Below are 21,055 nucleotides of genomic sequence, written 5' to 3'. Positions count from 1 at the left end.
GGAATCCCTTGAGATTCCATACGAATTTTAGGATGAATTTTTCTATTTCTGTAAAAAAAATTCACTGAGATTTTGGAAGGCATTGTATTGAACTGTAGATTGCTTTGGGTAGTATAGACATCTTAACAATATTTCCAGTCCATGAACATGGAATGTGTTCTACTTATTAGTGTCATCTTTAGTTTCTTTCACCACTGTTTTGTAATTTTCAGTGTAAAAATCTTTTGCCTCATTCGTTAGATTAATTCCTATTTTATTCTCTTTGATGCTATTGTAAATGAAATCTTTACTTTTAAGTTTTAATCTCACAAACAGTGCACAAATACATTCTCCTTGTAAGAATTGCTAAGGCCAGAATTCCCTTTGATTTCTACCTCCCCATACTGTTCCCTTTATGTCTTCCCCAGACGTAACCACATGTTTTTTCTACATCATCTTAGTAATGGCACAGTCACTCGAATAAGCAGATAACCTTTTCAGATAATACTCTGGAGGGAAAAGTTTCTCTTATGTAAGTTTGGGTATATTTGTTAAAAATTATTCTCATTACTTTATGGTTACACGTACTAGACTACTGAACTAATATAACAAGAAAAACTAAAAAGAAAGTTAAAGGATAGATACCTCTGATTATGATTTAAGAACAGTGTATTCAAGGGTTCAGAGACAAGATGATTTTTTGAGTGTATACAAAGGAAGAGATGCTTGAGACTGAGGGATGGGTTTGGTTGGTAGGGGATGGGTTGAGGCAGAGGGCTTGAGAGCAGGCAAGTTGATTAACGGGTCATATATAGAGTAGTTAACACATCCACATATCCCTGCCTCCTTCTGAAGAGCGTTGGTAGCTAGAAATTGGATGTTTCTCCTTTAAAAAAAAATGAAAGACAGGTGTGGGACTTAGAAATCTCTGTTTCAGCAGTCGGCAAGTTGGGGAACTAAGAATGAAAGGACTGGCCAGGCGTGGTGGCTCACACCTGTAATCCCAGAACTTTGGGAGGCCGAGGCAGGTGGATCACGAGGTCAGGAGTTCGACCAGCCTGGCCAATATGGTGAAACCCCATCTCTACTAAAAAATACAAAAATTACACTTTGGGAGGCCAAGGCGGGCTGATCACGAGGTCAGGAGATCGAGACCATCCTGGCTAACACGGTGAAACCCTGTGTCTACTAAAAATACAAAAAATTAGCCGGGCGTGGTGGTGGGCACCTGTAGTCCCAGCTACTCGGGAGGCTGAGGCAGGAGAATGGCATGAATCTGGGAGGTGGAGCTTGCAGTGAGCCGAGATCACTGCCACTGCACTCTAGCCTGGGCAATAGAGCGAAACTCTGTCTCAAAAAAAAAAAAAAAAAAAAAAAAATTAGCTGAGTGTGTTGGTACATGCCTGTAGTCCCAGCTACTCAGGAGTTTGAGGCAGGAGAATCACTTGAATCTGGGAGGTGGAGGTTGCAGTGAGCAGAGGTCGCACCACTGCACTCCCGCCTGGGCGACAGAGACTCCATCTCAAAAAAAAAAAAAAAAAAAAAGAATGAAAGGACTAACTTAAGTCTAGCCCATCTCTTCCACTTATGAGACAAACTCTACTTGGTTTGTCTCAGATATGCAAGGCTTATTTTTCAAATGTTAATGTTATTCACCATATTAACAATATAAACGAGAAAAACTATGACCATTTAATAGATGCAGGGAAAGCATTGGACAAAATTTTGCACTATTTTATAGTAAAAACTCTCAACAAACTAGGAATGGTAGAAAATTCCTCAAACCAGTAAAAGAGTATCTATAAAGTATGTACAGTAAAGATCATAATGGTGAAAAGCTAAACCATTTACCCCCCAGAGACTGGGAACAAGGCAAGGATGGCCACTTTCCCTACTTGTCTTCAACACTGTACTGGAGGACCTCACCCTTGAAATAAGGTGAAAAGTTATATACATCCTGTATGTTTACAACCCTTTGACTCTGATCACATAGCCACAGCCAATTAATTTTAGGGTAGTTTTGGAAAAGAAATCTTTGGCTAGGTGACCGTGTACCCACCTAAGCATTCCACCACCATGGAAGAAGAGGTAAATGACTTCTGGGGGACAGCCTCTGCCAAATCCACTGCTTTGACTACCCAAGTATCAGAGCACAGCCATGTTAGTATACACAGGACATGCTCCCATTCTCCCCAAGAGAGACAATGCCAAAGACCCATACAATTATGGCATCCTGCTTCAAGTCAGGATCTCTGGGTATTATGAAATTCTTTTCTGTTAGATGGCTCTTCTTTGTCTTGTAACATAAAAAACAAGTTATCCATCCTCCCCGCTCACTCACACATACCCAAATTAGAGTATTAGAATAGGATATGTAACAAGTAAAACTTTCACTCAAAAAAGAGAAAAACAGGAAACATACAACAGTCGCTGTTTCACAGCATTTATCAAATCCTGCTGGATGGAGACTGCAAAGATTTTCTGCCTTGACGGTAGGATAAATTCCTTGGTTAGCCCAGCAGTGAAGCCCTGCTTTTGCTTTCTGGGAGTATTTTTCTATTTGTTGTCTCCATCACCTCTGGCATTCCCTTCCAAGAGGGCTCTTCCTGGTTCACTATCCTTCATGGACTCATCTGAAGTGGTCCTCAGGAATATGCTTTTTTTAGGGGGAATGATCAAGTTTTTGTTGCCTACTTCTTTTCAAAGCCAACTTTTCTATTTGTTAATTTTTTCCATTGTCTGTTTTCTATTTCATTGATTTCTACTCTTATCTATATTATTTCCTTTCTCGTATCACTTTGGGTTTACTTTCTTCTTCCTTTTCTGGTTTTTTAATGTGGAACTTCAGGTCACTGATTTTAGATCTTCTTTTCTAAGATTAGCATTTAAAACTATACATTTCCCTTTAAACATCGCTTCAGCTGCGTCCAGCAAAGTTTGGTGTTGTATTTCCATTATCACTCAGTTAAAAATATTTTCTTTTTCCTTGTGATTTTGTCTTTGATTCATGCATTTTTAGATTTATTCCCAGATATTTAAATAAATTTATATTTATTTCCAGGTATTTGAGGTTTTCCTAGTTACTTTATTGTTATTGATTTCTAATTTAATTCTGTTGTGGTCAGAGAATACATTTTGTATAATTTTGATCCTTTGTATTTATTGAGACTTGTTTCATGGCCCAGTGTATTGTCTATCTTGGTGAACATACCATTTGCACTTGAAAGTAATGTGTATTCTGCAGTTGTTGAATGTAGTGTTCTATATCTGTCAATTAGATTAAGTGTTGATTATGTTGTTCACATCTTTCCTATTCCCTGAATCCCCTATGTCTTAATTTTTTTAAACCTCTCATATTTTTTTTCCTCCACGTTTCCTTTTTGAATTATTTCTTCTACCTTCTTGTTCACTCGTTCTCTTAGACTAGGTCTAATGTGCTGTTTGACTCATCTACTGAGTTATTAATTTGATTATTTTTCAATTCTAGGATTTCTGTTTGTACTTTTTTTTCAGAACTTCTGGTCACATTTTTGAGTTTCTAGTTATCTGCCAAAATTTTTCAAGCTTGGAATTTGCCTCCTTGAAATAGTAAGCATGGTTGTTTTCTTGCTGGATTCTGGTAATTCCAGTATATGGAGTTTCCACAGGTCTCTTTCAGTTGTCTCATTTGTGTTGGTTCTCAACCATAGTGGCTACTCCCTCATGTAACTGGCTATTTTCGCTGTATGCTGGACATAGTATTTGAAGAACAGTATTTGAAAAATTACTTGTAAAAATAATTTAAGGCCTAGAATGACATTATCTTCCTCAAATAAGATTTGTTTCTACCAGGCAATCGGGGTCACTGGCAATTAGGGATCACCTTAATCCAGTTCAGAGCTTGAGATTTTTCTGACCACAAACTGTGCAAGGGCATGTTTCGCTGTGGTTCATCCTCTCCTGGGTGCAGCCTATTGAGATCCTAGCCATAAAAGTGGGAATCTCATCAGAAATCAACCTTTGACAAGCCCAGTCTCTGACATTTGTCCCTCTAGACCCAAAAGGCAAAGCTCAGCCTCTCAATCTCCTACAGGTGGCAAATGTCACAAAGGTAAAAGTAGCCTCAAGTACCAAGCTTACCTCTCTGGATCCCCAATCTCACCTGACACTCAGCCCAGTCGTTCTTTACTGTCTCATTACCTTTTGAGACTTTTAAAGAATATTGTTTCTATAGTCTGTCAGGTTTTTTAGTTGTCTTCAATGCGAACGCTGGTCTTAATTATCAGGCCTGACATTACCAGAAGTGGTCATATCATTTAACAAAAAAAAATTCTTACCTCTTTACCCCTCCATTTTTCCTATTTTTTCTTTAGTCCAGTATTGGATATGCTGAGATCAACTTCCCTCTCTGTTTTTTTCTTTCAAATTTTTTATATCTTTGTCTTTTTTCTATTTTGTGGAATGTTCCTCAGATGAAACTTTCAACTATTTAATTTTAAAAATTTGGCTATTAAATTTATAATTTCCAGCGGGGCACGGTGGCTCATGCCTGTAATCCCAGCACTTTGGGAGGCCAAGGCGGGCAGATCACCTGAGGTTGGCAGTTCCAGACCAGCTTGACCAACGTGGTGAAACCCTGTCTCTACTGAAAATACAGAATTAGCTGGGCATGGTGGCACATGCTTGTAATCCCAGCTACTCAGGAGGCTAAGACAGGAGAATTGCTTGAACCTGGGAGGTGGAGGTTGCAGTGAGCCGAGATCGCGACATTGCACTCTAGCCTGGGTAACAAGAGCAAAATTCCGTCTCAAAAAAAAAAAAAAATTACAACTTCTAACAGCTCTTTTTTATTCTATTCTATAGTTGTTCTTTTTTGGGGAACTTTCTGTTCTTTTATATGGATATAATATCTTTTCATAGCTCTCTGAGGACACTAAATGGAAGGGCTGGTTTTGAAGCTGTTTTTTTTTTTCCCCATTGGCTTTCTTCCCTATTCAAGAATGGAGCATTAAAAAGCTTATTAGAAGCTCTGTTGACAAGATTTGTCAACTGTTGGGCTTAGCTTAATGTTAATCAGCATGTACCACCAATTTTTTTTTTTTTTTTTTTTTTTTGAGGCAGGGTCTCACTCTGTTGCCTAGTCTGGCACAATCATAGCTCACTGCAGCCTTGATCTCTGGGCTAAAGTGATCCTCCCACCTCAGCCAACCTACACCCAACCCCCAAAGAAGTAGCTGGGACTACAGGCGCATGCCGCCACACCTAGCTGATTTTTTTTTACTTTTCAAAGAGATGGAGTCTCACTGTGTTGCCCAGGCTGATCTCCAACTCCTGGCCTCAAGCAATCCTCCCAACTTAGCCTCCCAAAGTGCTGGGATTACAGGTGTCAGCCACCATGCCTGGCCTAAAGGCACTTCTTAGTGCAACTTCAGGTTGGGGTATTGAAGCAGTTGGATTCATGACCCAGTTACTGAACTCTAGTCAATAAGTTGTCAACCACAGGCAGACAAATATTCCCTTCCATCTCTGTTTGCACACTAGTTACCTCTAGCCTGAGTTTATCTCTTCTTTTAGGGCTTTGCTGAATGTGTCAAGAAATAGTCAACACATTGTGGTTTTTGTCAATCTTTTCCTCCATGGTTGTATATTCACTTGGCATGTGTGGTCTGACTTCCATGGTGTCACAGGTATTGATTTTACCAAATGTGTTGGCATGGATAACAAAGATCACCAACATTCTAGCTGGCTGTGTCCTAACCATGTGCTGCCTGACTGCAAAGCCGGTAGCACATATAATCATGTATCCCTTAGTGACAGGAATGTATTCTGAGAATTATGTCATTAGGTAATGTATTGTTGTATAAACATCGTGGATTGTACTTACACAAACCTAGATGGTGTCGCCTACTACATACCTAGGCTGTATGGTATAGCCTATTGCTTCTAAGCTACAAACCCTTACAGCATGTTACTGTATTGAATATTGTAAGCAATTGTAATACAGTGGTATTTGTGTATCTAAACATAGCTAAGCATAGAAATGGTACAGTAAAAATAGAGTACAATCTTACGGAATCATCATCATCTATATGGTCTGTCATTGACCAAAATCAACCAATTATTTTTTTTTTTTGGCAATTTGATTGGCAAAACTTTAACTGTTGATAATATCCAGCTTTGATAAAGGTATAGAGAAAAGGAACCTTCTCTATGCTGTAATTGGAATGTAAATTTGTATAGCCCTATGAAGGACAATTTGGCATTATTTGTAGATAACTAAAATGCTTATGAGTTTTGACTCAGGAACTCTACTCCTGGGAATCTCTCCTGTAGAAATGTGTATGTTCCCAAAGGTACTCAAAATAAGTTTGCTATAGTGTTATTTATAATAGTAGAAATTTGAGAAAAGCATAAATGCCTAACAGTGAGGAACCAGATTCATTATGACATCTACATAACAAAATACTGTGCAACCATTTAAGAAACTAAAGTAGCTTGATGTGTTGTGACCTGGAAAGGCAGTAAGTGTTCATAATGTGTTAAGCAAATGGGTATGTTACAACACAATATGTCTAGCACAACCCCCTTTCTAGAAAGAAAGAAAAGAAAGTATATGCTGTAAAATTATAGAAAAAAGTCTGGAAATATATGATATAGCTGATAAATATAACACTAGTTATCTCTCAGAAGATAGAATGTACAGGTGCAGGGGTATGTTTAACTTCTCAATTTGTGTATGTATATATAATAGGATTATGGGAAATTTTCACCATCTGTATTCTATGTTTTTCAAATTTTAAAAAATCTAAAAATACTAAAAGTAGTTTAAATACTTGAAGTGTTCCTATAGCATGAATATAAAAGCCTTAAAGTAATAGAAATGAACAATTTCAGAGTGTTTTTAAAAAATATTTATATCCCAGATTGTAAACTGACTTTTGAGGTTTAGATATTATTGGCTCAAGATAAACTTACCCTATACCAAGAATGCCTTTCCAAGATTTCTGAGACTTTCTAGGGTTCACAGTAGCTTTTATTTTTGAGTTTCTGGTTAAATGTAATTCCAGACTTGTCCATATCTGACCTCCCAGGGCTGTTCTCATCTGTCTGTTCCATGCTATACCAGATGCAGAACTTGGCCAACTTTCTTTGACCTCTTCCTCCCTTTAAGCATTATGCTAGGCATGTGTATGTGTAGCACACTTTTATGAAGATGTCGGAAGGTAGAAAGGGTTTATATTTAGAATACCGCAAAAATGGAATTAAAAGGCCCCCAGTCACTTTACAGCATCTTTCCTTGTCACTAGTCAATATGGTCCTCTGCCATGTTGCTTTCTTTCCTTGTACTAGCGCCAGACCTTCGTTTCTCTTTTGTTGTTGTTGTTGGGTTTTTTTTTTTTCTGCTCTTTCCCCAGGTGCTGAATTCCTGTGTTTTACTTAGGCAAAGAAGGTTAGGTATCTCTTCTATTTTCTGATGTTTTTAAGGCCTCATTTTTCCCAACCAGAACTATCTATCAAGACATATTCCTCAACAAAGACAATTACCTCCCTGAGAGGAACTCTGGTGCCTGCTGTTAAAAAAATAATTTCCTCTCTTTCACTACATGTTATGGTTATAAGTGTAACTAATAAAATAATTAGCACAGTAATTATCTTTATTAACTCTTCCTGTTTTTTTTTTTTTTTTTCTAAGTAAAGCCTTATCCTTTGGTCAGTGCAGTTAATAGACGAGTCTTGATTGATGTTGGCTTCCTGCTGTGAAACATAAGAGTTGTGAAATCTTGGCATCATTATGACACCTAATCACATTTTCATTTTATTATGGACAAGAGGAAAATGAGTTATGATTAAGCTAGAACCTCTCTGCTAAAAAAAAAAAAAAGTTAGTTTTTTAATTAAAGTGTAGGCAGAAATACAATTCATGAAGTTGCAAATGATTCCTCTCGGATAGACCTTGGCCTAACAATTGGTCTATGAAAACATGGCTATATGTAAGGTCCCATGGCATTAAGAGACCTTAACCAAAGTCAATGTGTGAGATTAATATACTGCTCATTAAAAACAGTACAGCATATGGTTAGAAAGAAAGCTTTTGGTGTTAGAAAAACCTACATTAAAACCTGGATTCTTCTCTTTACTGTGTGACCGTGGACATGTTTACCTAACTGAGCTTTGGTGTCCTCATCTGCAAAATGAGGAATATGGATTATAATGATATAAATCATAGAACTGGTTTAGTATTACGCTGGGTTACATAGTAAGTAGTCCATACATAGTAGCAATAGAATTTTAGCAATAATTACTATTATCTTTATAACATTTACTATTCTTTTTTTTTTTTTTTTTTTTTTTGAGATGGAGTCTAGCTCTGTCGCCCAGGCTGGAGTGCAGTGGCGCGATCTTGGCTCACTACAAGCTCCGCCTCCCAGGTTCACGCCATTCTCCTGCCTCAGCCTCTCGAGTAGCTGGGACTACAGGCGCCCGCATGGCTAATTTTTTGTATATTTAGTAGAGACGGGGTTTCACCCTTTTAGCCAGGATGGTCTGGATCTCCTGCCCGCCTCAGCCTCCCAAAGTGCAGGGATTACAGGCATGAGCCACAGCGCCCGGCCAATATTTACTATTCTTATGTTTCTTACCACTGGTTACTTTTCAGATGGCTAGTCTCTATTTATTTATTTATTTGTTTATTTATTGAGCTGGAGTCTCACTCTGTTGCCTAGGCTGGAGTGCAGTGGCGTGATCTCGACTCACTGCAACCTCCGCCTCCTGGGTTCAAGCGATTCTGATGCTTCAGCCTCCCAAATAGCTGAGACTACAGGCATGAGCCACCACACACAACTGATTTTTGTATTTTTAGTAGAGATGGGGTCTTGCCATGTTGGCCAAGTTGGTCTTGAACTCCTGACCTCAGGTGATCCACTCACCTTGGCCTCCCAAAGTGCTGGGATTACAGGCATGAGCTACCGCACTAGTCTCACTTTAAATTCACATAGGCTATCAGTGTTGCAGCAGTCCTATAATATTTTCTAGTCAATATATTCCCCATTCTCCAAAGCCACTCTATTGTATCCTGTCCTCTCTGCTCCGTTTCCAACACTCCTTCTCTCTCTTCATTCGTGGCTGTGACCCTGTTTTGTATCTTACTGAGAAAATAGAAGCAGCTAGAATAAAGCTTTCATATCTTCCCACCAACATATCTATCAGTCTACTTCCAGTTGTAACCCTACACTCTGCCTTTCCTCCTGTTGTAATGGAAAAGGGCCAGTCCTTTCATTTGTATACCGAATCCTGTCCCCTTTGGTGTACTGACAGACTTAGGACCTACTGCTATCCCCCTTACTCTTCAATAATCACATTGTATCTTTGTTTTTGCTTTCCCCCTAAGACAGGGTCTTCCTCTGTCATCCAGGCTGGAGTGTAGTGGTGTGAATACAGCTCACTGCAACCTCGACTTCCCAGCTCAAGCAATCCTCCCACCTCAGCCTCCTGAGTAACTGGGACCACAGGCTCATGCCACCATGCCCAGCTAATTTTTTAAATTTTTATAGAGACAGGGTCTTGCCATGTTGCCCAGGTTGTCTTGATTTCCTGGTCTCAAGTGATCCTCCTGCCTTGGCCTCCAAAATGCTGGCATTATAGGAGTGAGCCACAGTGCCTGGCCACATTTTATCTTTTTTTTTTTTTCTTTGAGATGGAGTCTAGCTCTGTTGCCAGGCTGGAGTTCAGTGGCACGATCTCGACTCACTACAACCTCCGCCTCCCAGGTTCAAGCGATTCTCCTGCCTCAGCCTCTTCCCAAGTAGCTGGAATTACAGGCATGCACCGCCACACCCAGCTAATTTTTGTATTTTTAGTAGAGATGGAGTTTCACCTTGTTGCCCGGGATAGTCTCAATCTCCTCCCAAAGTGCTGGGATTATAGGCATGAGCCACCATGCCCGGCCTAACATTTTATCTTTTATGTTAGATAATTCCCATCAGCATGCAAACATGTCATCATAGGTTCTATGTTTAAAAAATCCCTTTGGGCCAGGCGCAGTGGCTCACGCCTGTAATCCCAGCACTTTGGGAGGCTGAGGCAGGTGGATCACCTGAGGTCAGGAGTTCTTGACCAACCTGGCCAACATGGTGAAACCCCATCCCTACTAAAAATACAAAATTAACCAGGCGTGGTGGCATGCACCTGTAATCCCAGCTACTCGAGAGGCTGAGGCAGGAGAATCACTTGAACCCGGGTGGCGGAGGTTGCACTGAGCCAAGAACGCGCCACTGCACTTCAACCTGGGCAACAAGAGTGAAGCTCCATCTCAAAAAAAAAAAAAAAAATCCCTTTGACCTTTCCTTCATATCTCCATGTAGCTATTCCTCTAGTTTTTCTGCTTTCCTTAGAGCAAAGCTCCTTGGAAGCATATCCTTACTTCAGCTACTCCAAGCAGATTTTTCTTTCTTCTGCTCAACTGAAACTTCATTTGTCAAGGTTTCCAATGACTGCCATGTTGCCAAATCCAGTAGCCAATTATCAGTCCCTATTTTACTTCACCTCAGCAGCATTTGAACAGATTATTTCAACCTTCCTGAAATGCTTTCTTCTGGCTTGTGGAACATCTCCCTTTCCTAGTTTTCACTGGCCAACTCTGTAGTTTCTTTTACTGAATGCTCTTCAACTTTCCTAATTTCTAAACATTGATGAACCCCAGAGCTCAATTCTTTCTCTCTCTCTATTCAATTCCTAGGTAATCTCAACCAGTCTCATGCTTTCATTATCATCTTTGTAGTGGTGTCTCCAAAATCTGTATCTTAAGTCTCAATCTTCTCTGAACCTCACTTGTATACACTACTGCCTACACTACGTCTTTGGATGTCCAGTAGGTGTCCCAAGCTTAATATATTCTACCTTTTCCCCAATTTTACTTATTTACTTATAAATAAATAGTATTGGCCAGGTGTGGTGGCTCACACCTGTAATCCCAGCACTTTAGGAGGCCAAGGCAGGCAGGTCACTTGGGCTCAAGCGAGACTAGCCTGGCCAACGTGGTGAAACCCTGTCTCTACAAAAAACATGCTTGGTGGCACGTGCTTGTGGTCGCAGCTACTCGGAAGGCTGAGGTGGGAGAATCGCTTGAACCCGGGAGCAGAGGTTGCAGTGAGCTGTGATTGTGCCACCGCACTCCAGCCTGGGCAACAGAGCAAGACCTTGTCTCAGATGAATGAATGAATGAATGAATGAATGGTATTTTTAGTCATCTGGTCAGCCACAACTCTTGGAGTCTCCCTTGACTCCCTTCTCTCACATGTCCAGTCCATCAGCAAATCTTATCAGCTCACTGTAGATGCAGATCCAGGATCTGACCATTTCTCACCTCCTTTACTTGGTGTCGCCATGCTCCAAGCTACTACTTTCTCTTGCCTAGATGACTGCAGTAGCTTCTTAAGGTTTTTCTGCTTCTACTCTTGGCCCCTACAGTCTTTTTCTGCCAGAGTGATCTCTTAAATCAGTAATTATTTTTCCGTTTAAATTTATTTAATAGTTTTCTATATATATGTAGAAGAAAATCTGTGAATCCTTACTGTGGTCTTCAAGATGCTGAATGATTTGGCTCCTGGCAACTGTTCTGACTTCATCTCCTACCACCTTCTATCTCCCTCACCTACTCCAGCCCCAGCAGTTTCTTCACTATTGTTTGAGCATACCAAGAATACTCCAGCCTTTACACTTGCTATTCTCTCTGCCTGAAATGTTTTTCACCCAGATTTTCACATGGCGTGTTCCTTCATTTCATTCTGTCCTCTGCTCAGATGCCAGCTCATCACAGAAATCTTCCTGACCATGCCATCTGAAATGGCACCCTGTTCCCCATGTCCTGCCCTCCTTCAGTCTCTTTATTCTTCTTTGTTTTTCTTCTGCAGTGACTATTACTACTTGCTATTTTTCTATAATTCCCACCCCCACTCTTTCTAGAAGGTTAGTTCTCTGAGGTTGTTTTACCCATTGTTGTATCCCCAGGACCTAGAATATTACCTGTGGCACTCCTTGTTGGATAAATAAATGAATGAGTTGCTTTTTTTCTCCATATACATTCTTATCTTACCAATGTACTTTTTTTTTTTTTTTTTTTTTTGAGACGGAGTCTCGCTCTGTCACCCAGGCTGGAGTGCAGTGGCGCAATCTCGGCTCGCTGCAAGCTCCGCCTCCCGGGTTCACGCCATTCTCCTGCCTCAGCCTCTCTGAGTAGCTGGGACTACAGGCGCCCGCCACCACGCCCGGCTAATTTTTTGTATTTTTTTTTAGTAGAGACGGGGTTTCACTGTGGTCTCAATCTCCTGACCTTGTGATCCGCCCGCCTCGGCCTCTCAAAGTGCTGGGATTACAAGCGTGAGCCACCGCGCCCGGCCCTTACTAATGTACTTTTTAAAAATGTATGGAAAAATGCAGTCTTTTAAAAAATTGTGATAAATGCTCATAAAATTTACCATCTTAACCATTTAAAAATGTACAATTCAGTTAATGCCACTGCTACCATCAGCACCATTTCTCTCCAGAACTCTTTTCATCTTGCAAAACTGAAACTCTATACCCATTAAACAGCAAGTCTCCATTTCCGCTGTCCCCTGAATGCTGGTAGCCACCATTCTACTTTCTGTGTCTGTGTCTATGTCTACATTTTGCCTCTATGAGCAGTCTTTTAGTTAACCACTAAGAGGTAAGGTTTGAATATTTGGGGAGTCAAACCACCCTCAGGTTTCTTTTAGCAAGTACTTACTGAATACCTGCCTTGGGCTTGGTACTACGCTAGGTCCAATAGGGTTACACAAGTGGTGTCCTCTACAGTTCTCTTCTGGGGGAAACAAGAATTGTGTATGTTTTACAAAAGACACCATTCCAGATCTCATTACCATGCTCTGATACTGAAAACTAAGATATGTTTTGGTATGTGTATTAGTCAGGGTCTTACAGAGAGACAGAACCAATAGGATATATATGGTCATGTATGGCATAATGACATTCAGTCAATGACAGACCATATATATGGAACAGTGGTCCCGTAAGTTTGTAAATAATGACATTCAGTCAATGACAGACCATATATATGGAACAGTAGTCCCATAAGATTGTAACACTGTAGTTTTACCGTACCTTTTCTATGTTTAGATACATAAATACTTACCATTGTGTTACAATTGCCTACAGTGTTCAGCGTAGTAACTTGCTGTACTGGTTTGTATCCTAAGAGCAATAAGCTATACCATATAGCCTTGGTATGTGTATTCGTCCGTTTTCACACTGCTCATAAAGACGTACCCGAAACTGGGCAATTTACAAAAGAAAGAGGTTTAATGGACTTACAGTTCCACCTGGCTGGGAGGCCTCACAATCATGGTGGAAGGTGAAAGGCACGTTTCACATGGCAACAGACAAGAGAAGAGAGCTTCTGCAGGGAAACTCCCCCTTATAAAACCATCAGGTCTCACGAGACTATTCGCTTTCATCAGAACAGCACGGGAAAACCTGCCCCCATGATTCAGTTACCTCCTACCAGGTCCCTCACACAACATGTGGGAATTCAAGACGGGATTTGGGTTGGGGACAGCCAAACCATATCAGTATGTAGTAGGCTATATCATCTAGGTTTGTGTAAATATAAAATGTGATATTTGTGCAGTGACAAAATCACCTGATGACACATTTTTCATAACATATCCCCATTGTTAAGTGACTCATGATTGAATATAGACATATGAGAGGAGATTTATTAGGGAAATTGGCATATACTGTTATGGAGGCTGAGAAGTCCCACACAAGCTGTCTGTAAGACGGAGACCCTGGCAGTGTAGCTCAGTCCAAGTGTAAAGGCCTCAGAACCAGGGAAACCAATGGTGTAACTTGTCCAAGACTAGAGCCTGAGAGCCCAGGGGGCTCGTGGTGTAAGTCCCAGAGTACAAAGGCTGGGGAATCTAGAGTTTTGACGTGCAAGGACAGGAGAGGAAGAGTGTACCCCAGCTGCAGCACACACTTGCCTTTTCTCCATTTTTGTTCTCTCTGCACCCCTGGCTGACTGGATGGTGCCTACGCATATTGAGAGCAGATCTTCCCCACCTAGTCCACTCAGACTCACATGCTAATCTCCTGTAGAAACACAGAGACATATCCAGAGATAATGCTTTACCAGGCCAGGTACAGTGGCTCACACCTGTAATCCTAGTACTTTGGGAGGCTGAGGTGGGTAGATAATCTGAGGTCAGGAGTTCGAGACTAGCCTGGCCAACATGGCAAAACCCCATCTACTAAAAATACAAAAATGAGCCAGGCGTGGTGGTGGGCACCTGTAATCCCAGCTACTTGGGAGGCTGAGGCAGGAGAATTGCTTGAACCTGGGAGGCAGAGGTTGCAGTGAGCCGAGATTGCGCCACTGTGCTCCAGTCTGGGAGACAGAGTGAGTGAGACTCTGTCTGAAAAAACAAAACAAAACAAAACAAAAACAGTGAAAAAAACAAAGATAATGCTCTACCAGATTTCTAGGTATTTCTTAATCCAAGGAAGTTGACAAAGTCAACCATAACTATGAATTTTGTGTTTTATAGCCATTTCCTGCTTTCCCCTTCTTTTTGTCTGGTCATTTCAAATTGACAGGAAAATATACCTTTTTTTTTAAGGTAAAATTAACATAGAATGAAACATTTAAATTTTATTTTATTTTATTTTTTGATGGAGTCTTGCTTTGTCGCCCAGGCTGGAGTGCAGTGGTGCGATCTCGGCTCACTGCAACCTCTGCCTCCCAGGCTCAAGTGATTCTCCTGCCTCAGCCTCCCAAGCAGCTGGGATTACAGGCGCCTGCCACCATGCCCGGCTGATTTTGTATTTTTAGTAGAGATCGGGTTTCACCATGTTGGCCAGGCTGGTCTCAAACTCCTGACCTCAGGCGATCCACCCACTTTGGCCTCCCCAAAGTGCTGGGATTACAGGTGTGAGCCACCACGCCTGGCCAAACATTTAATTTTTTAGTTTTTATTTTTTTAGACAGGGTCTTGCTCTGTCCCCCAAGCGGGGTGCAGTGGTGTGATCTTGGCTCACTGCAACCTCTGCCTCCTGGGCTCAAGCAATCCTCCTGCCTCAGCCTTCTGAGCATCTGGGACTACAGGCATGGGCCACCATGCCTCGCTATAAGTTAAACATTTTAAAGTGTACGATTAAGTGGCATATAGTACATTCATAATGGTATACAACCTCCACCTCTATTTAGTTTCAAAACATTTTCAGCACCCCAAAAGAAAAACTCATAACCATTAAACAGTTATTCCATATTCCCGCCTTTCCCTAGCCCCTGGCAACTACCAATCTGTTTTCTGTCTCTATGGATTTACTTATTCTGAATGTTTTATATAAATGAAATAATGCAATATGTGTGTGACATTTATGTCTAACTTATTTTACTAAGCATAATGTTTTTTAAGGTTCATCCACATTGTAGCATGTAAATCAGAACTTCATTTCTTGTTATGGCTGAATAATGTTATGTTATATGTATATACCACAATTTGTTTATCCATTTATTAACTGATGGACGTTTGGGCTGTTTCTATCTTTCGCCTATTGTGAATAGTGCTATGAACATGCGTATACGAGTTTGAGTAACTGTTTTCGGTTCTTCGGGGTGTATACCTAGGAGTAGAATTGCCGGATCATATGGTAATTCCATGTTTAACTTTTTGAGGAACTGTTAAACTATTTTCCATAATGGCTGAACTGTTTTACGTTTCTGCCAGCAATGCACAAGGGTTCCAGTTTCTCTACATCCTCGCTAGCACTTGGTATTTTCCTTTTTAAAAAATTATTATTAGAGTCATCCTTGTGTTGTGAGGTGTACTTCGTTGTGGTTTTTTATTTTTTTTTGAGATGGAGTCTCACTCTGTCGCCCAGGCTGGAGTGCAGTGGCGCAATCTCGGCTCACTGCAAGCTCTGCCTCCTGGGTTCATGCCATTCTCCTGCCTCAGCCTCCCGAGTAGCTGGGACTACAGGCGCCCGCCACCACGCCCGGCTAATTTGTTGTATTTTTAGTAGACACAGGGTTTCACTGTGTTAGCCAGGATGGTCTCGATCTCCTGACCTCGTGATCTGCCCACCTCGGCCTCCCAAAGTGTTGGGATTACAGGTGTGAGCCACCGTGCCCGGCCTTCATTGTGGTTTTGATTTGCATTTCCCTAATGACTAATCCTTTCATGTGCTCGTTGGCCATTTTTATATCTTCTTTGGAGAAAATATATTGTTTTGAGAACTATAATAACAATATTCAACTTGATGAAATCTTTTTCCTGTTTTCCTTAAATTTATCTTAATTGTACCCATAGTGTGTGCTATTAGAAGAGGAGTTAGTAAACTAAGTCCTGCGAATCAAATCTGGTTTGCTGACAGTTTTTATATGGCCTACATGCTAAGCATGGTTTTTACATTTTTTAATTGTTGGAGGAAAAAATCAAAAGAATATTTCATGATACATGAAAATTATATGAAATTCAGATTTCAATGTCCGTAAAGTTTTATTGGAACACACAGTCACACCCATGCATTTATGTGTTGTCTTTGACTGCTGTCGTGCTACAATAGCAGAACTGAGCAATTGCCATAGGGACCATATGGGCCATAAAGCCTAAAATATTTATTATCTGGCTCTTTACAGGAAAAACTTTGCCAACCCTGTATTAGATGTTCTTGTTCCTTGTTCTTAGCTCCTGATATTTTTGCAGCCCTGATCATTGATGGGCAGAGAAGCCCTTAAGAGAGTGAGGAGGCACCCCTTGTGGGGAGAGCTCAAAATGGAATAGCATTCAGTTTAGTTCTCATAGATGACCAAATGTTTTTTATCTTGATAGATACTAAATTCCAAGGTTAAAATATTAATGATAGGAACCAAATAAAAAATTTCTAAAATATCATTTAAATTTCATCTGTCATTATCATTAAGAGTGTCTCCCATCAATAATGTTCCAACTCTTAAAATACATTATTTATGATGAATATAAGAGAATCTCATGAAATCCTCCTCTAAAGACTCCTTTGGCCCCAAATTCTGAAATGCTATAATTCTAACATTAACTGTTGGAATATCATTATGTTGCTCAATATCACATTGAACAGGAGCATCTTATATTCCAGAACTTATCAGTGCCCTTCTGTAACTAAATTATAAAAATTTAAAAACTAAATTAAAATTTTCTTTAACTTGTGTAAGAAGGGACATCTTCTCACACTTGAAGCTTTATTTGACATTTTTGTTTTAATTTTATTTTATTTTAAGATAGTGTCTCACTCTGTTGCCTAGTCTGAGTGCAGTGGTGTGATCAGCTCACTGCAGCCTTGACCTCCTGGGCTCAAGCTATCCTCCCGCCTCAGCCTCCTGAGTAGCTGGGACTATAGGCTCATGCCACCACACTCAGCTAATTTATTTTTGTATTTATTTTTTTGTAGAGACAGGGTTTCACCATGTTGCCTAGGCTGGTCTCGAACTCCTGGATGCAAGCGATCCACCCTCCTCAGCCTCCCAAAGTGCTAGGATTTATAGGCATGAGCCACCGCACCTGGCCAATATTTTTTTTTCATAAGAGACTTCCAATTGATTAGGTGTCCAAATTGTAGTGATTTCAGTGATGTGTATTTTGTTAGGGAGGAGGTTGTTCATTACAGCCACTGGCATGCTTTGTGTAGCCCTTTTGAGTACATGCTGACTTAAGGAAATACCTTTTAAATAAAAAATACCAAGAGGTAAAGAATATTAAACTGAATCATGCTCTTCTGATTTCTGCAATGGTATTACCCTAAACCAAATGTACCCAAATATTAATCTTATTGTGGAAACTACACTCTGGTAGGATGTTTAGTTTTACAGTCAAAGGAAACTGAATGTTTAAGAGCAAAGTTCAATTCATTCCTGAAGAAAATACTTCCCATTTTATAGCTGTTGGATTATGGATGAGATTTCATTAAGGTAATAGCCCCAAAACCCTAGAGGATGCTCTTGGTAGGAATGATCATTCTCAAACAAGTAGATGCAATGCTCCTGTCTCTTGGGGACTTTCATCTCCCAAGCCTGTGATTCCCAAATACTTATCTTCTCTGATGAATATGCAAGTTTATCTTTTGAGTGAAGGCATATAAACCTCTAGGAACACCAAGCTAGTCTATGTCTTTTTGTATTTTTATTGATTTCTGTACTCCTTAGCTCCTTGATTGGCAACTTCGTTAATGAAGGAAGCTTGCTTTAATAAAATTATGTTTAGATGCTTGTTATTAGAAGCTGTGTGCCAAATGCTACTTTAAAGCCCAATTATTAAAATTCAGTGGGTTTGTTACTACTGTTCTTCAGTCTGCCTCCCCATTTGAGATCTGTAGTTGCTTTAACAGTCATTTCCTTTGTCCTTATCAATAATTACTACTCTGCTTTCAAAGTAGGGTTACAACTGAGTCTATTCATATTCCAAAATCTTATTTTAGTATTTTCTACCACCATATGGCCTGTCCTTTATGGAGCTGGTATGTCTCTATAGGTTTAGAAAATGATCATAGTTAGGTGTTATTCTTTTTGGTCAGCTTTCAAAAATCCTGATGCCTAGGTTGCATTCCACATAAATTAAATTAAATTAAAATGTCTGAGGGTGGAAGGGGCCCCAAGCATCAGTAGTTTTTAAAAAGTCCCAGGTGATTCCAATATGCAGCAAGGTTTGGAAACCATTGGCTTTACTCACTGGCCAAATGGCTTAGAGGCTCTTCCTCCTAGTTATCTACTCACTACCCAGGATTAATTACATGACCTTAACACAATGCATTTAGCTACTTGAAAAAGAGATGTTATGTAAATGTATCACTGTTATCATTGTTATCGTTATTTTGTAAACTTCAGAGAAGCCATTTTATGGTAAAATGTGCGTAACATAAAAGTTACCATTTTAACCTGTTTTTTTTTTTTTTTTTTTTTGAGATAGGGGTCTTACTATGTTGCCCAGGCTGGAGTGCAGTGGCTATTCACAGATGCAATCATAGCACACTGCAGTCTCAAGTAATTCTGCTTCAGCCTCCCAAGTATCTAGGACTACAGGCATGCATCACCATACCTGGCACATTGTGATTTTTTTTTTTTTTGAGGTGGAGTTTCACTCTTGTTGCCCAGGCTGGAGTGCAATGATGCAATCTCGGCTCACTGCAACCTCTGCCTCCCAGATTCAAGCGATTCTCCGATTCTCCTGCCTCAGCCTCCCGAGTAGCTGGGATTACAGGCATGTGCCACCACGCCCAGCTAATTTTGTATTTTTAGTAGAGATGGGGTTTCACCATGTTGGTCAGGCTGGTCTCGAACTCCTGACCTCGGGTGATCTGCCTGCCTCAGTCTCCCAAAATGCTGGGATTACAGGCGTGAGCCACCGTACCCGGCCTCATTGTAACCATTTTTAAATATACAGTCCAGTGGCATGAAATACATTCACATTTGTGCAACCATCACTACCATTCATCTACAGAACTCCTTTCATCTTCCCAAACTGAAACTCCGTACCTATTAAACAACAGCCCTTGGCACCTACCATTCTATTTTTTGTCTCTGAATTTGACTATTCCAGCTACCTCATATAAATGGAATCATATAGTATTTGTCTTTTGTCTTTTTGTGGTTAGTTTATTTCATTTATCCTAATACCTATTATTGTAGCATGTGCTGGAATTTCCTCCATTTTTTTGTTTGTTTGTTTGTTTTTTTGAGACAGGGTTTTGCCCTGTCATCCACACTGGAGTGCAGTAGTGCCATCATAGCTCACTGCAGCCTTGAACTCCTGGGCTCAAGCAATCCTTCTGCCTCAGCCTTCTGAGTAGCTGGGGCTACAGGCATGTGCCACCACTCTTGGCTTTCTTCCTCTTTTTTTTTTTTTTGAGACGGAGTCTCGCTCTGTCGCCCAGGCTGGAGTGCAGTGGCGCCATCTCGGCTCACTGCAACCTCCACCTCCCGGGTTCAAGCAATTCTCCTGCCTCAGCCTCCCCGGTGGCTGGGACTACAGGCGCCCGCCACCACGCCCGGCTAGTTTTTTGTATTTTTAGTAGAGACGGGGTTTCACCGTATTAGCCAGGATGGTCTTGATCTCCTGACCTTGTGATCTGCCTGCCTCGGCCTCCCAAAGTGCTGGGATTACAGGCATGAGTCACCGCTCCTGGTCTCGCTTTATTCCTTTTTAAGGCTAAATAACATTCCACTATATGTGTATACCACATTTTGTTTATCCATTCATCTGTTGATGGATACTAGGATTTCTTCTCCCTTTTGCCTATTGTGAATAATAGTGCTGATTATACTGCTATGATCATGGGTGTATGAGAAACACATTTTAAGTGATAAACTGATAAACTCTTCTTCCACAAAATGCTTATGTGGATAAATTACTTGTTCTATATGGCTAGGTTGTAGTTCGCCAGCTGAGTAAGCACCTGCCCCTGGTGACTAGTCTGTCTTTAACAAAATATGGCAAAAATTAGGTACCATTTCAAATGCTTTCTAGATTTTCTACCAAGTGGTAGTAGAATTCCATTTTATTTGAATCAGCTATCCTGCTTGGGCTATGGATCAATCCTGTAGAGGCTGTGTTCCAAAAATGTAGGAACAAAAGTCTTTGTATGTTGAGAATGAAATAAAGGGTTTGTGCTGTATACTTTAACTCACAAATGCTAAGGCAAAGTTGTAAACTTCAAAACCAACCTAAAAATGCTCCCTGGGCCGGGTGCAGTGGCTCACGCCTGTAATCCTAGCACTTTGGGAGGCTGAGGCAGGCAGATCACGAGGTCAGGAGATCGAGACCAGTCTGGCCAACATAGTGAAACCCCATCTCTACTAAAGATATAAAAAATTAGCCAGGTATGGTGGTGTGCACCTGCAATCCCAGCTACTTGGGAGGCTGAGGCAGGAGAATTGCATGAACCCGGGAGGTGGAGGTTGCTATGAGCTGAGATTGCACTCCAGCCTGGGTGACAGTGTGAGACTCTGTCTCAAAAAAAAAAAAAAAAAAAGCTCCCTGGTCATGTTGCTCTAGAAATTATAAGCTCATTAGGTTGAAACTAGAAGCCACGT

General features: G+C 40.6%; 1 protein-coding gene across 1 annotated transcript in view; it reads left to right on the top strand.

The window, feature by feature from the left end:
* Nucleotides 1–21,055, top strand: part of HSF5 (heat shock transcription factor 5) — a 69,896-nt gene that overhangs the window by 45,559 nt on the left and 3,282 nt on the right. The window lies entirely within an intron of this gene.

This window comes from Symphalangus syndactylus, chromosome 20, assembly GCF_028878055.3.
Source record: "Symphalangus syndactylus isolate Jambi chromosome 20, NHGRI_mSymSyn1-v2.1_pri, whole genome shotgun sequence".
Lineage (NCBI taxonomy): Eukaryota > Metazoa > Chordata > Mammalia > Primates > Hylobatidae > Symphalangus > Symphalangus syndactylus.
This window is presented reverse-complemented; position numbering and strand designations above follow the sequence as displayed.